Raw genomic sequence first — 13142 nt, forward strand, 5'->3', positions numbered from 1 at the left:
CTTGTGTATGCACAATACAACCCACCACACTGCACACTAATTCCGCATTCATCAGGAATTCTGGAGTCCGCTTGCAGTGTGGACTGGGTTTGCTTCGAACTGAATTAGTTCAGTTAGGACTTTTGTTCATATGTATGCAATTGCAGTGCACCACTTTTTTCATACTTTTAACAGCTGTACACAATTCTTTGAAGGTCAATTGTTACTGACCGTCCTTGCAGGCTGATTATTTTTCTCTACACCTTCTCCATGCCTGCAGAGGTGATAGTCATCAGTTCTGCTGTGAGAAATTGCTTGATTTTTTGTTTTGCACATTGTAGGAAATAACTGCACCCCCATGCGACCCCCAGTGTAGCTTGCAAGGCCCTTCCACACCTGCAGCTCTTCTGAGCAGGACCACCCTGTGAGGCTATTCACCAGGATCTCTCTCATTGGTCTGCCCTTTGCCGTTTTGAATAAGGCCACTCTCTGCCTGCTAGTTATGCTGAGGTGGGCGACACTGAGAGCGAGGACAGCCTAAAGAGGATGTATAGGGGATTGCTATGCAGCTCACCCCTAAAATGCCCCCATTACACCTCCAATGATGTAGTAGTGCTTCCAATGCTCAAACAACACTGCAAGAAGAAACCTGGAATGTAGCTCCAACCACCCCACCCCTAACAGCATGGAAGCAGGTATGGTTGACTGAAATCCAAGTGTACCCTGCACCCTCAGTATATGCAGATCACTCACCATCGTTAAGGTTCCCTCAAGAATGGGGAGAGCCTCAAGGAGACAAGGACACCAATACATGTTAAAGACAAACAGCTGTTGTAACTTCTCCGGGCTATGAACAATAAGCAACTTTTTTCAGGGCCTCCACATATTGCTGACAGGCTGGCCAACTTAAGGGAGCGCAAAAGGAAGCCTCAGGACAAGATGGTCACACAACCTATGACAGAGTCTCATTTAGAATCCTAGAATCTCAGAGTTGGAAGGGACCTCAGGAGGTCATCTAGTCCAACCCCCTGCTCAAAGCAGGACCCATCCCCAATTTTTGCCCCAGATCCCTAATGGCCCCCTCAAGGATTGAACTCACAACCCTGGGTTTAGCAGGCCAATGCGCAATCCAGAGTCAGAGGAAAACCAGGCTGGCTGAAAGGGCGAGGCTATACACAAGGACCCAGAAGGAGAAAGGCAGCTCTCCCAGGAGATTCTGGCAGCGGCCAAGGACAGCATCATAGTGGCTGTGGCCAAAGACAGCATGTCACCGTGGTGAAAGAGAGCACGGAAGGAGACAGGTGCAGAAGAAACTCATGGATGCTATCCTGAGCCAGAACATCCTCCTCCAAAACATGCTCCTGCTAGGCCAGCAGGCCCTGCAGTTCCATAATTTGGGACCCAGCCAAGTCCTTCTGCCCCTGGACAATGCTGGCTACTAGAACCAGCAGCAACACCTAACCACTGCATCCCCACAAGAGTGCGTGTAGCCGCTCCCATTCATCTTTCCGATCCAACTTCTGGGAACTGAGAATACTTGCACGTGGGTGTCCAGTCTGCAATGCCCCTGAAAAATTTGAGCCAAGGCATACAACCCCAGAACCATGCAGACAAGAAGAGCCAAAGGCAAGGAGTCTACTCACCTTTCACTCCCCCCTCATCCCCCCAAATCTGTTGTATTTGAACTGTTCTTACTATTGGACTTTGAGTTTTGTTTGCACAGTTGGAGTAATTAAAGGTTTGTGTTTAATTGGTTAACAAAGAAAATTGGTTTGTTAAATGTGTTTCCAAATACAAAGATATTGTTTTTCCATTGGCTTCATTAAAGCTTTATTGATTTTCAAATGCAGCTTCATAAAAAAAGCTTTACAGTAGATCCATTGAGTCATACTTTCAAGAGCATGCTGTGCTTGCAGTGTGCCAACACTCTTCCCCACTCCCAGGCTAACATGTTCAGAGACATAACTCAAAATCTGAACAGTAGGCATCCCTGGTAGCATTCCCATCCCATGGGTGTTTGTTCTCTATGGGATGCCAGGCTGGCTGCTTGAACCACTGAGCAAATCTCTGTACCTCAGCCTCCCATCCATCACTAAGGCTTTCCCCCTTGCTCTCACAAATACTGTGTGAAACAACACATGGTTAGAGTGGTTCGAACATTTTTTTCTGCTGCTTCCAACCCATTCCATAAGCAGAATCTGCCTTTACAGACGCACTCTGGACTACCCAGTGGACAAGTTGGCTAATCTGTCTGAAGAGACAAGATGATATAGGATGTGCAGTGGAGACTCAGTGTCCTCTATCAGATATTAATGAATAACACTATTCTCTGTGCAGATTCTTGTCGCATTAGCTAAATGATAATAAAGCTGATTTTATAAGATACATGGCGAGGCACAGCCATGTACAGCATTTGAGAGCAACAGTGAGAACAAAAACAAAGATACTGAAAGATCTCCAATATTAAGATACCAAAGTATACCTTTCTGGCCTGACTCAACCACTGTGCTGCACAAGAATGCTTTTCATTTCAGTCTGGCATGTACTGAAAAATTCAGATCAGGTTAATGGATAGGAAAGGACTTCAACAACCTCTCCCAAAAGAACTAAAAAGTGACTCTAGCTATAGTGAAAACTGGTACCCCAATAGTAAAACTAGGACTGTAGCACTGTGGTAAGCATTCCTTCTAGCAGGCTTTCACCAGTGTAAGGTACTGACCCAAATAGAGGGGGCAGGTCAAAGATAGAAGATTGCTCTCGGTCTCCTTTCAGCTCCTACCCCAGGGAACATCACTTGCATAAATGACCTCGTTTCTTAGCCGCTGGTCTGGAAACTTGCTATTAATTAGTTTCTCCCATTCAACCTAAAGCTTTAGAAATTCATTCAAGCTTTTCAATGTACTATCAATATTCTGTATTAAATGTAGATTTCCCCTTGCCTGAAAACCTCCCAGGATAAATTCTAACTTCAGCTTCAGTTTAAAATGACTGTAGCTGTTTCAGTGATTTGGAAGCTAGTGAAAAAGAGCTTTAGGAGTCATTTGGAAAGTCTCATGAACTCATAGCGGTCTGCACTGCATGCTCAGGAAGAAACATATACTATGACTGTAGCATGGGGCAATTGACTCCATTAACTTCACTGGAATTACTTCAGATTTACAGGTTTCAGAGTAGCAGCCGTGTTAGTCTGTATTCGCAAAAAGAAAAAGGAGTACTTGTGTCTCTAAGGTGCCACAAGTACTCCTTTTCTTTTTTCAGATTTACACTAGTGAAACTGATCATGTATCCCCTCTACTCACAGAAGGTAGAAGTGGAAGAGACCTGTTAGAGCATCTAAATCCATCTCTCTACCAATATGGTGTTATCCCGGTATACATTTACTAGAGTGTTGTCCAGTCTAGTTTTAACTATCCCAAACAGAGCTTTTGCCACTTCCCTTGAAAGATGCTTCTTATAGCCAGGAAGCATTTACAAAATATGCCACTTAAATGCTTAAACTCAGTTTTCTTGACTTTGTACCATTACTCTGAGTTCAATTATTTAGGCAAATAGTAGATATAATAGATACCCCTCCTTGGTATTTATACCTTTCAGATATCCACAGACAATTGTGCCTCCCTTTCATTTTTCTTAACACACAATGAGACATACGCTCTTAAGTCTTAGGCATTTAAAAAAAATCTTATCCTTAACTTTTAAATAAGTTACAATTACTCCCAAGTGAGTCACAAGGGAGTCAAAGACAACTATTTTTACAGCTAGCGAAAAGAAATCCTGCTCCTTCATTGCTGAGAAACTGTATAATTTTATTGCTGTAACACCCCCACCCTATTGTTCTGCTGCTCCATTCTTTCCTTCATTGTCTGAAATTAGGCCCCAGTCCTGCAAATTTTACTCACAGTAGTAGATTATGCTATTCATGAGAAAAGATAAGCATGTGCTTATAAGATTGGGGCCTTAAATGCAAGATCTTCAGGTCATAGATTATATTCCCATTCTACTATGGGACATCAAGCACCCTATTGGGTGTTATAAAATGCATAAAATGCTATGGTAGTATTTAATTGAAAACCACCCTGCCTCTGAACACTTGTATCGCTTTTCTCTGAGCTCCCTCCAATGTGATATTACAATAAGGTGCTCACAACTGAATGTGCATTCCAGGGTCTGCTGCACTACAGCAGAAGAAAGAGGTATTATTACTTCCTTATTTTGTGATGTGATACCTCTGTGCATGCAGCCCAAAATGGCACTGGTGATTTGTTAGTATAACTTCTTGCAAGTTCATGTCTAATCCAATTTGCTATCTCTGACTCTACATTTTTTTCAGCGTTAATGCTTTATTCATAGATTCCAAGTCCTGAAGGCACCATTCTGATTATCGAGTCTGACCTCCTGTATAGCACAGGCCATGGAATTTTACAAGTTTCTCTCCCCTACTGAAGTATTTATGTTTTGGATTAATTTCCCCCTGGATCTATTTACTTGCATTTTTCCAAGCTGAATTTCATTTCATGTTCTACCCATGTGTGATGGGATGTCTGCCCCCCACACTAGATTACAAAGGGTTAACCTCAGCAGAAGCAGTGGAGTGAGTCCTCCGAGTGGCCCAGAGAGGCTGAGTGAGGCACAGCCAACCAGGGAGGAGTTGCAGGGAGCAACCAATCTGGGCCCAGCGGGCTCACATAAAAGGAGCTGCAGGGTCAGAATGAGTGAGTTGCTGCTGTGAGCTTAAGGAGTGAAGACTGCATTTCTAGCAGGCAAAGAGACCTGCAGCACTGTGGACAGAGCAACTGCTGGCAGGGACCGGGGAGGCAAGAGGGAGCTCCTAGGTGGCTGCTGAGACTAAGTAGTTGCATGTCCTGAGACAAAGGTGAAGAAGGGGCCGGGGCCATGGGGAAGGAGACCAGGGAGACATAGCAGCATAGTGAGAAGTTAGGAGTCGCAGCAAGAGGCTGCTATCTATAGGGTGCCTGGGTTGAGACCCAGAGTAGTGGGTGGACCTGGGCCTACCCCTTTTCCCCCTCCCCCACCTTGCCACTGGGAAAATGACAGGATTTTGACTGCAATACTAACTCCCACCTCCTGCCTGCTGGAAGGGGGAAACACAGATGGTGATGTGGTCTGAGGGCTGAGTCATGAAGAGGATGCTGAGGCTACAAGAGGGGCTGTAGGCAGACAACAGAGAGGAGTGATGGTGGGCAAACCACAGATAGGGAGTCTCAGCCTTGAGCTAATCCCCAGAGTGACCAGGAGGAGGTGCCAGACTAGTGGTGAGTGATGTACCTTGTGACACCATGTTACTAGTGTCTTTAAGTCTGTGCATAAGGCAAGGTTGAAGAAGGCACCTGAAGCCCCGTACTCCCTAAATCTGCCCAGATGGAAACATCACAGTTTCAAATTGGGCTGGTGAACTGGAAGAAATGTATAGGGGCCAAATACATTGCTAGAAAAAGGAAAATTCCTAAATCCACAGATTAAGGCCAGATAGGACCAGTAGGTCTAGTCTGACCGCCCTCCAACACAGGCCATAGAATTTCAACCAGTTACTCCTGTGTTGAGCTCAGCAACTTGAGTGTATTAGAGACTGGGCCCATTTTCTATAAAATAAGAGGGAGGAGATTTTTGGGCGGGAAAGTAAGCACATAAGTTATCTGAAAAAAAGTGTTTCCCAGGTTGAATTTTGAATATTTAGCCTTCTAACTGAGAGGTCAAAACTTAAGCATAATATGAAAAATTAGTAAATTTCTATGGTTTTAATTCCAATACAGTTACTCTATATCCTGCACATTGTTTAGACAAGCATAATTTAACAGTTCCTACATGTCCCTACACACTCCTTGCATGTACAGGTCCCAGTGCCTGCCAGTGTGGCATTTCTGCAGCTACAGCATTGTGATACACACCCCTTGACACATCCACAAGTAACAATTTCTGTACAGCTGTTGGGGATTGGCTCTAGTGACATTACTTGGGTATTGATTTTCCATTGTATTTGTTCCAACTCACATTCTCTGGCGAGGGTATGGTGGGGTTGTTGCAGTTTGCCTGCCTCCACACCGTGGCTTGAAAGTGAGTTCTCTGGATGTGGTAGCACAATGCATCACTTGTGGGGGGCAGTGCCTCTGGTGATTGGCATTTGGAGAACAGCACCACCTGTGCCTTGTCGCAGCTCTCCTCATCAGGTAAATTGTAAATCAAGAAGATGAACTTTTCTACTGAAATGATTTTTTCATTCAGAAGTCCATGTTTCTCCATAAATATTGTCCAAGCAGTTTTCGTGCTGGGCACAGCACTATCGGAAACAGTATCACAGCCTGTCAATGCACAGAAGGAAAGTATTGGATCTATGTCTGCTTGAAGAATTACAGGCATTTACAAGCTTCTCTTGACTAGCATACACAGGAATGCATTTGGGTTTTTTGATCTAGCCTTCATCCACAACTTACTGCAAGGCATTTTATAGCATGCCACTAACAGAAGAATAACATCAGTGTCTTGTGCTGACTCAACAACACAGTCAGTATCTGTGTGCATGCAGGGCAGTACAGTCCGGGCGTCGAGCTCTCCTTGAAAAGAAAAGGAGTACTTGTGGCACCTTTTCTTTTTGCGAATACAGACTAACACAGCTGTTACTCTGAGCTCTTCATGGTCGGCTTTCAACTGACTTGTACCCAGAGTTGGGTTTGATGATTTAACCGTGCTTCTTCTATGAATCCTCTGGATATGTGTTGTGAAGCACTGGCTAGGAGTTCAAGAAGAAGCAAGCCAGATCAGCCTTATTTTTGAAATGGACCAAGAGGTCTGGTCAGCTGTTGGGAAGAGAAATATCTCTCATCAATGATTTTTCCAAATTAGCTTGGAAGCTTTGGAGAGTGTCTGTCACATCATTCCTTTAATAGAATCCCATCTGTATCTGTCAAAGGTTACATCAAACCTGCTAAAGAGCTGTCCAGAATGAAGAACTGACTCACCAAAAATGTTTGCAAAGTCTCCAAAGGTTATACATGGAAGAGGTTTCCCAAGTGCCGTTACCCATACTTTGCCAGCGATCCCCAGAAAGGAGGTACTATCAAGTGTAATCTCAGGAGGATAAGGGATGTCTCTGGTTAAAATGTCTGTCATAGCAGACTTATTTACAACTCTAAGATTCCCATTTATCTCAGCAAGAGCAAGTGGAACTGGCATTAGCTCATGACCAAGGCTAAGATTTAGTCACAGGTGTTAGTAGTAATAAACAAATTCACAGCCAGTGACCTGTCCATGACTTTTACTATAAACACCCCTGACTAAATTTTAATTGCCCCAGAGAGCCACTACACTGGGGAGGCCCTAAGGCACCACTGCCTGTCGCCACCAAGCAGTGGCTGGTGTGGCCGCCCCCACGGCCACTGCTCAGGCAGTCCCCAGGGCCAGCTGCCAGAGGCCACCAAGCAGCAGCTGGTGCAGCTGTCCCCGGGGCTGCTCCAGCAGCTGGTTGAGGGGGCAGCTCCTGGAGCTGCCCATGCAGCTAGCCCCAGGGCTGCCTGAGCAGCTGGCCCCACAGCCAGTTGCTCCAGAAGCCATGGGGTCAGCCACACTGGTAACTGCAGAATGTCAGAGGTTACAGAAAGTCATGGAATCTGTGACTACCACAAACTCCAGGACAAATTTGCAGGCTTACTCATGATGTGCAACTCCACTGTCCTTCCTGCATTATAGGCAGTAGTGATGCGCAGTAGTATGACATGATCAGCCTTTATCATGACTACCTTGTCTTTGCTTTTCCTTTTCTTTCCCAAATTTATAGAGTGGGAAATGTCAGAGCCCTTGTCTTTTTCAGTGGGTCATGGAGTTCAGTATGGACACTTCCCTCCTTTGGCATCATGAGTCTTTCCTGAACAAAGATATTCTATCGCTCCTGCCCAAAGATTTCTGCATTTACTTCTGTAGCCAAATGTTTTGGAGCGTGTTGGAAGCTGGCTAACTACTTAATAATTTGAATTTTTGAAGTGTCATTAACACTTAATTTTCATCAACAGGATCATGTTGCTTTCATGTTGGTGTAGATTCATTGCAAGTCATTTGGTCATCAAGTCCACGACTGAATAATTTTGAACAATTTTGGGCTGCAATTTGGGCAGTGCTCTGTCAACTCTAAGTACCTCCTTGTAGCGAATACAGTGCCCAGCATTGTGAAACATGTGGACAATTGTTTGATTTGTGCCCTGGAGAAGGGTGCGCTTCCAAGCCCAACATGTTTGGGTGTCCAATTCTTACCTCCACTTACACTGTATATTAAATCTTATGCAATACTCGCATGATTCCTGTTTCTCACCTTCATATGCTTCTGCAACATTATCTTCTGTCGTCCTCCTCCTCCACACCACCTTCTTTAACTTCTCCTCTTAACTTCCCCTATGTCACGAATAGACTAGCCCCTCAAGGAGTTGCAGAAAACTTGCATGCCTGTGTGACAAACAGTGTTAGTGCCTCTTCCTCACTGACATTAAGCCCAGGGTATCCAGGAGGAACAAGTATATCTAAGTGTAATTTCAGTGCAGTACATACCATTGAGAGAAATTCATCTTCCAGCTCAGTCATCTTGTAAACTGGAATGGATGATAAATTTTCTTCTCCTGCATTGTCTAACAATTTACAGAAAGGGATGTAATGGAATTTGACAGGCACTAATAATGTTTGCTCTCTGAAGCAGGTTGATCATGTAAGACAGTGGTCTAGTAAGTACCATCAAGATGTCGTCAAGGTTCCTTCCCCACTCTGAACTCTAGGGTACAGATGTGGGGACCTGCATGAAAAACCCCCTAAGCTTATTTTTACCAGCTTAGGTTAAAACTTCCCCAAGGTACAAACTATTTTACCTTTAGCCCCTGGACTTTATTGCTGCCACTACCAAGCGTCTAACAAATATATAACAGGGAAAGAGCCCACTTGGAAACATCTTCCCACCCAAAATCCTCCCAAACCCTACACCCCCTTTCCTGGGGAAGATATGATTAAAAATCCTCACCAATTTGCATAGGTGAACACAGACCCAAACCCTTGGATCTTAGGAACAATGAAAAAGCAAGCAGGTTCTTAAAAGAAGAATTTTAATTGAAGAAAAAGTAAAAGAATCACTTCTGTAAAATCAGGATGGTAAATACCTTACAGGGTAATCAGATTCAAAACATAGAGAATCCCTCTAGGCAAAAGCTTAAGTTACAAAAAGACACAAAAACAGGAATATACATTCCATTCAGCACAACTTATTTTATCAGCCATTTAAACCAAACAGAATCTAACGCATACCTAACTAGATTGCTTACTAACTCTTTACAGGAGTTCTGACCTGCATTCCTTCTCTGGTCCCGGCAAAAGCAACACACAGACCGAGAGAACCTTTGTTTCTCCCCCCCTCCAGCTTTGAAAGTATCTTGTCTCCTCATTGGTCATTTTGGTCAGGTGCCAGCGAGGTTATCTTAGCTTCTTAACCCTTTACAAGTGAAAGGGTTTTTCCTCTGGCCAGGAGGGATTTAAAGGTGTTTACCCTTCCCTTTATATTTATGACAGATGTAGATTAAGTTTTTCTTTGAAGGTTGCCATACAGCTTATAAATGAATATAGGACCTCTCCACCAGCTTCATTTGAGAGAAAACAGTACTGAGTCCACACTCGTGAAAGTTCCAAAATATGGCCTTTCTGCACAATGTTTTAACTCCTTACTAAGCCAGGCCATTGCTAAGGTAGTAGCACAGTGAGTGGTTTCACACTTAGCTTTTGTTACTTTTCCTCAAGAAATGCTTATAGTAATTATGGTGTTTCTTTTTGATGCTATAAGGTCACTACCCCAGCTACATATACACTGAGCTTGTGTTTATTCTCTGCTGCCTCAAGTATTTTTGTTCATTTTGAATGTTGTTACAGAACAAAGGTTTTGTCTGGAACTTCAGAAAATGCAAAGACTCCATTTCACTGGGGGGCCCTTTTTAGGAACCATTAGGAAAGTGATAAGACCGTAAATAGCATAATGCCACTATATAAATCTATGGTAAACCCACACCTGGAATACTGTGTGCAGTTCTGGTCACCAGATATCAAAAAGATATTAGAAATGGAAAAGGTACAGAGAAGAGAAACAAAAATAATGAGGGGTATGGAACAGCTCCCGTACAACGATATTAAAGACTGGGACTAGTCAGCTTAGAAAAGAGACTAAGGGGAGATATGATAGAAGTCTATAAAATCACAAGTGGACATTAATAGGCAGCAGGTTTAAAAACAAACCTATTACTTCACAAAGACAACCTGTAGAACTTGTTGCCGGGGGGATGTTGTGAAGGCCAAGAGTATAACTGGTTTTAAAAAAAAAACTAGAAAAGTTCATGGAGGATATGTCCATCAGTGACTATTAGCCAAGATGGCTAAACCACAGACTGCCAGATGCTGGGACTGGATGACTAGATGAATCAGCTGATAATGGCCCTATTTTTTTCATTCCCTCTGAAGCATCTAGCATTGGCTGCTGCCAGAAGACAAGATAGTAGGCTAATTGGACCATTGGTCTGATCCAATATGGCTGTTCTTATGCTCTGAAGAACTGTTGAGGTTTTAGTGATTGTAACATAAGATTGGGTTTGCAGTTCACCCTTACTGGTTGGTGAAGTAGCTTCAGTGGATTTACAAAGCCTGCTAACTTTTCCTTTACCTGTGTACATTGCACAACAGTCTTTGTGCCAAAGTAATGATTGCCTGCATTCAGATTGAAGACGTGTTAGAGTTCTATCAATTGCATCCCTATTTGAAAATCCTTGGGTTTGTCTTGCATTGGCTGATCTGTTCACCAGAAGTAAAAACTCTGTTTTTTCACTTGTTGGCAAATACATTGTTCATAAGATACTGTTGAGGGATGCTTCTGGTTCAAGACTGCCTCATTGTTTTGTCTATTAATATTTATCAGGTATTCAATAAATAACACAAATATTTACAAGTATGTAGTTTATGCCATGCCATGCCATGAGTATTGATTTGGATACCTAATTCACACCGTAAGCAAAAGTCAGCGTTAGGTTAGTGGTTAGAGCTAATTTCTCTTTTTGAAAGCGGAGAATTTACAGAAATAAACTCGATCATACAGTGTTGTGCATGATACTTTGTGTGATGCATAGCAATGCAATTAGCTCCTTCACACATCAAAATACCTGAAAAGTAGCTTACTTAATCATAAATATTGACCTTACTGTAAAACCAACAAAATTCAAGTGCATCTCATTATGTGACCAGAGGAAGCAGAGAGTATGATCTTCAACACAGAGTGCTCCCTGCATTTTCTGATAGCACAGTATTCCAAATTAGGAACGTAGTCCATATTTAGTGCCTCTCCCTTACTTTCTATTTTACTTTTAAGTTACAAATGGTAGGGATTTTTAAAATTTATTATTATCTTAAAATTCAGCTTAGTAAATGTTTTCAGATTCAGCACATTCAAATTATGAAAGAAAACATGTTTGCTAACAGGAAGTCTGTTTCGTTAGTGTCAACTTATCTGGGAATTTGGTGAAGAGAAGATTGAGGGGGGGACATATGTCTTCAAGTATGTAAAAGATTGTTATGAGGAGGAGGAAGATGATAAATTGTTCTTCTTAGCCACTGAGGACAGGAGAAGTAGTAATGGGCTTAAATTGAAGCAAGAGAGATTTAGGAAAAACTTCCTAACTTTAAGGGTAGCTACGCACTGGAACAAATTACCTGAGCCTAATTCACCTTTTTTGGATCTAGACCAAAACTGCTCTCAAAGCATGGTGAAGGAAAATCAAGGATTCTGTCCCACAGTAGCAATAGGCCTAAAAGTCTCCCTAGGCAATGCTGAAATGCTAAATTAGGCTGATTTATAAAACCTAGTGAAAACAGTATGTTGGGGGGGGGGGGGAGCATTATGTGGAGCTCTTTATGTGACTTGACTGGGCGGCCAGCCAGTGGGCTGAAAGAATTTAATATTACACATACTACATATAGCGAGCAAAAAGTTATCACAAGCACTTCACTGCTCCTGATGAAAACAAGAAATTTTGAGGGATATAAACTATCAAGATTCACTTCTCATTTCTAGAAAGCACTAGAGCTGTCTTCACTGGTTACTTCCCTCAGTGGCACTTCTGTTTTCATTTTACTATGTATTTGAGCAATACTATTCAAAGCCTGTTGGGACACTAACAGGGTGATATGAGGAAGGGAATTTGTAGGTAATTTTAATAAGGTAATTAAACTGAGGATACATCTGTACTGCAAAAACCAACAACAAATAAAAACCCATTGCAGCAAGTCTCAAAGCCTACATTTTTTTTGCTGGTTGACATGTACAAACCCACTTCAGTCCTGATATCTGGTGCCTAACTCACATCTAAACCCTGGCAAGATTTACAAACTAGACATTCCCCTGCCTATCAAATCTGCACATCCAGGGGATAGGGCCCCCTCACAAAACATAGCCAGAGGAAATGGTAGCGTCACCCTCACTCCTTATACCCCAATAGCCAAGTGGTTGGAGCACTCACCCTGGGTATGAGAGACCTGGGTTCTGCCTGACCTGGAGCATAGACTTGAACACCCAGGTCTTTTACATTCTTGGTGAGAGCTCTAACCACTGAGCTATGGGGCATTCTAGACTAGGGCTCTTAAGCTCTTACTGAAGCTGTTCCACTTCATATAAAATACTTATATATTAATTGGGTGAGAAAGCATGAGACTAACTCTATAGCCCAGTGGTTAGGTGTAAAGGGCACACCTACCCTGTTGCACCCCCTCCTGGCCATGCATAGGTCAGCAACACACTGCCTCAGTTTCTCTTCTTAGCCTCCTTAAAAATTCAACAAAGTCTTCTCTTCCAATAATATCCTGCTTTATTATCATGAACTGTTCCAATTAAAATGGAGTCCTCAGACTCAAAATTTCCCAGCTAGAATCTTCTTTTCCCTGGGAGTCTGCTCTCTGCTCCAGCAGCAGCCTGCTATGGCAGGCCTCTTTCACCCCTGCCTGGCTGGAGTCACCTTCTACTTCCATGGAGTCTGGTCTCTGCTCCAGCTCTCTGACTACCTCTCCTACAGCTTAGAATCACAGAAATGTAGGACTGGAAGGGACCTCAACAGGTCCTCTAGTCTAGTCCTGCACTGAGGCAGGACTAAGCA

Source organism: Natator depressus, chromosome 3, assembly GCF_965152275.1.
Source record: "Natator depressus isolate rNatDep1 chromosome 3, rNatDep2.hap1, whole genome shotgun sequence".
In the NCBI taxonomy this organism is placed as follows: Eukaryota; Metazoa; Chordata; order Testudines; family Cheloniidae; genus Natator; species Natator depressus.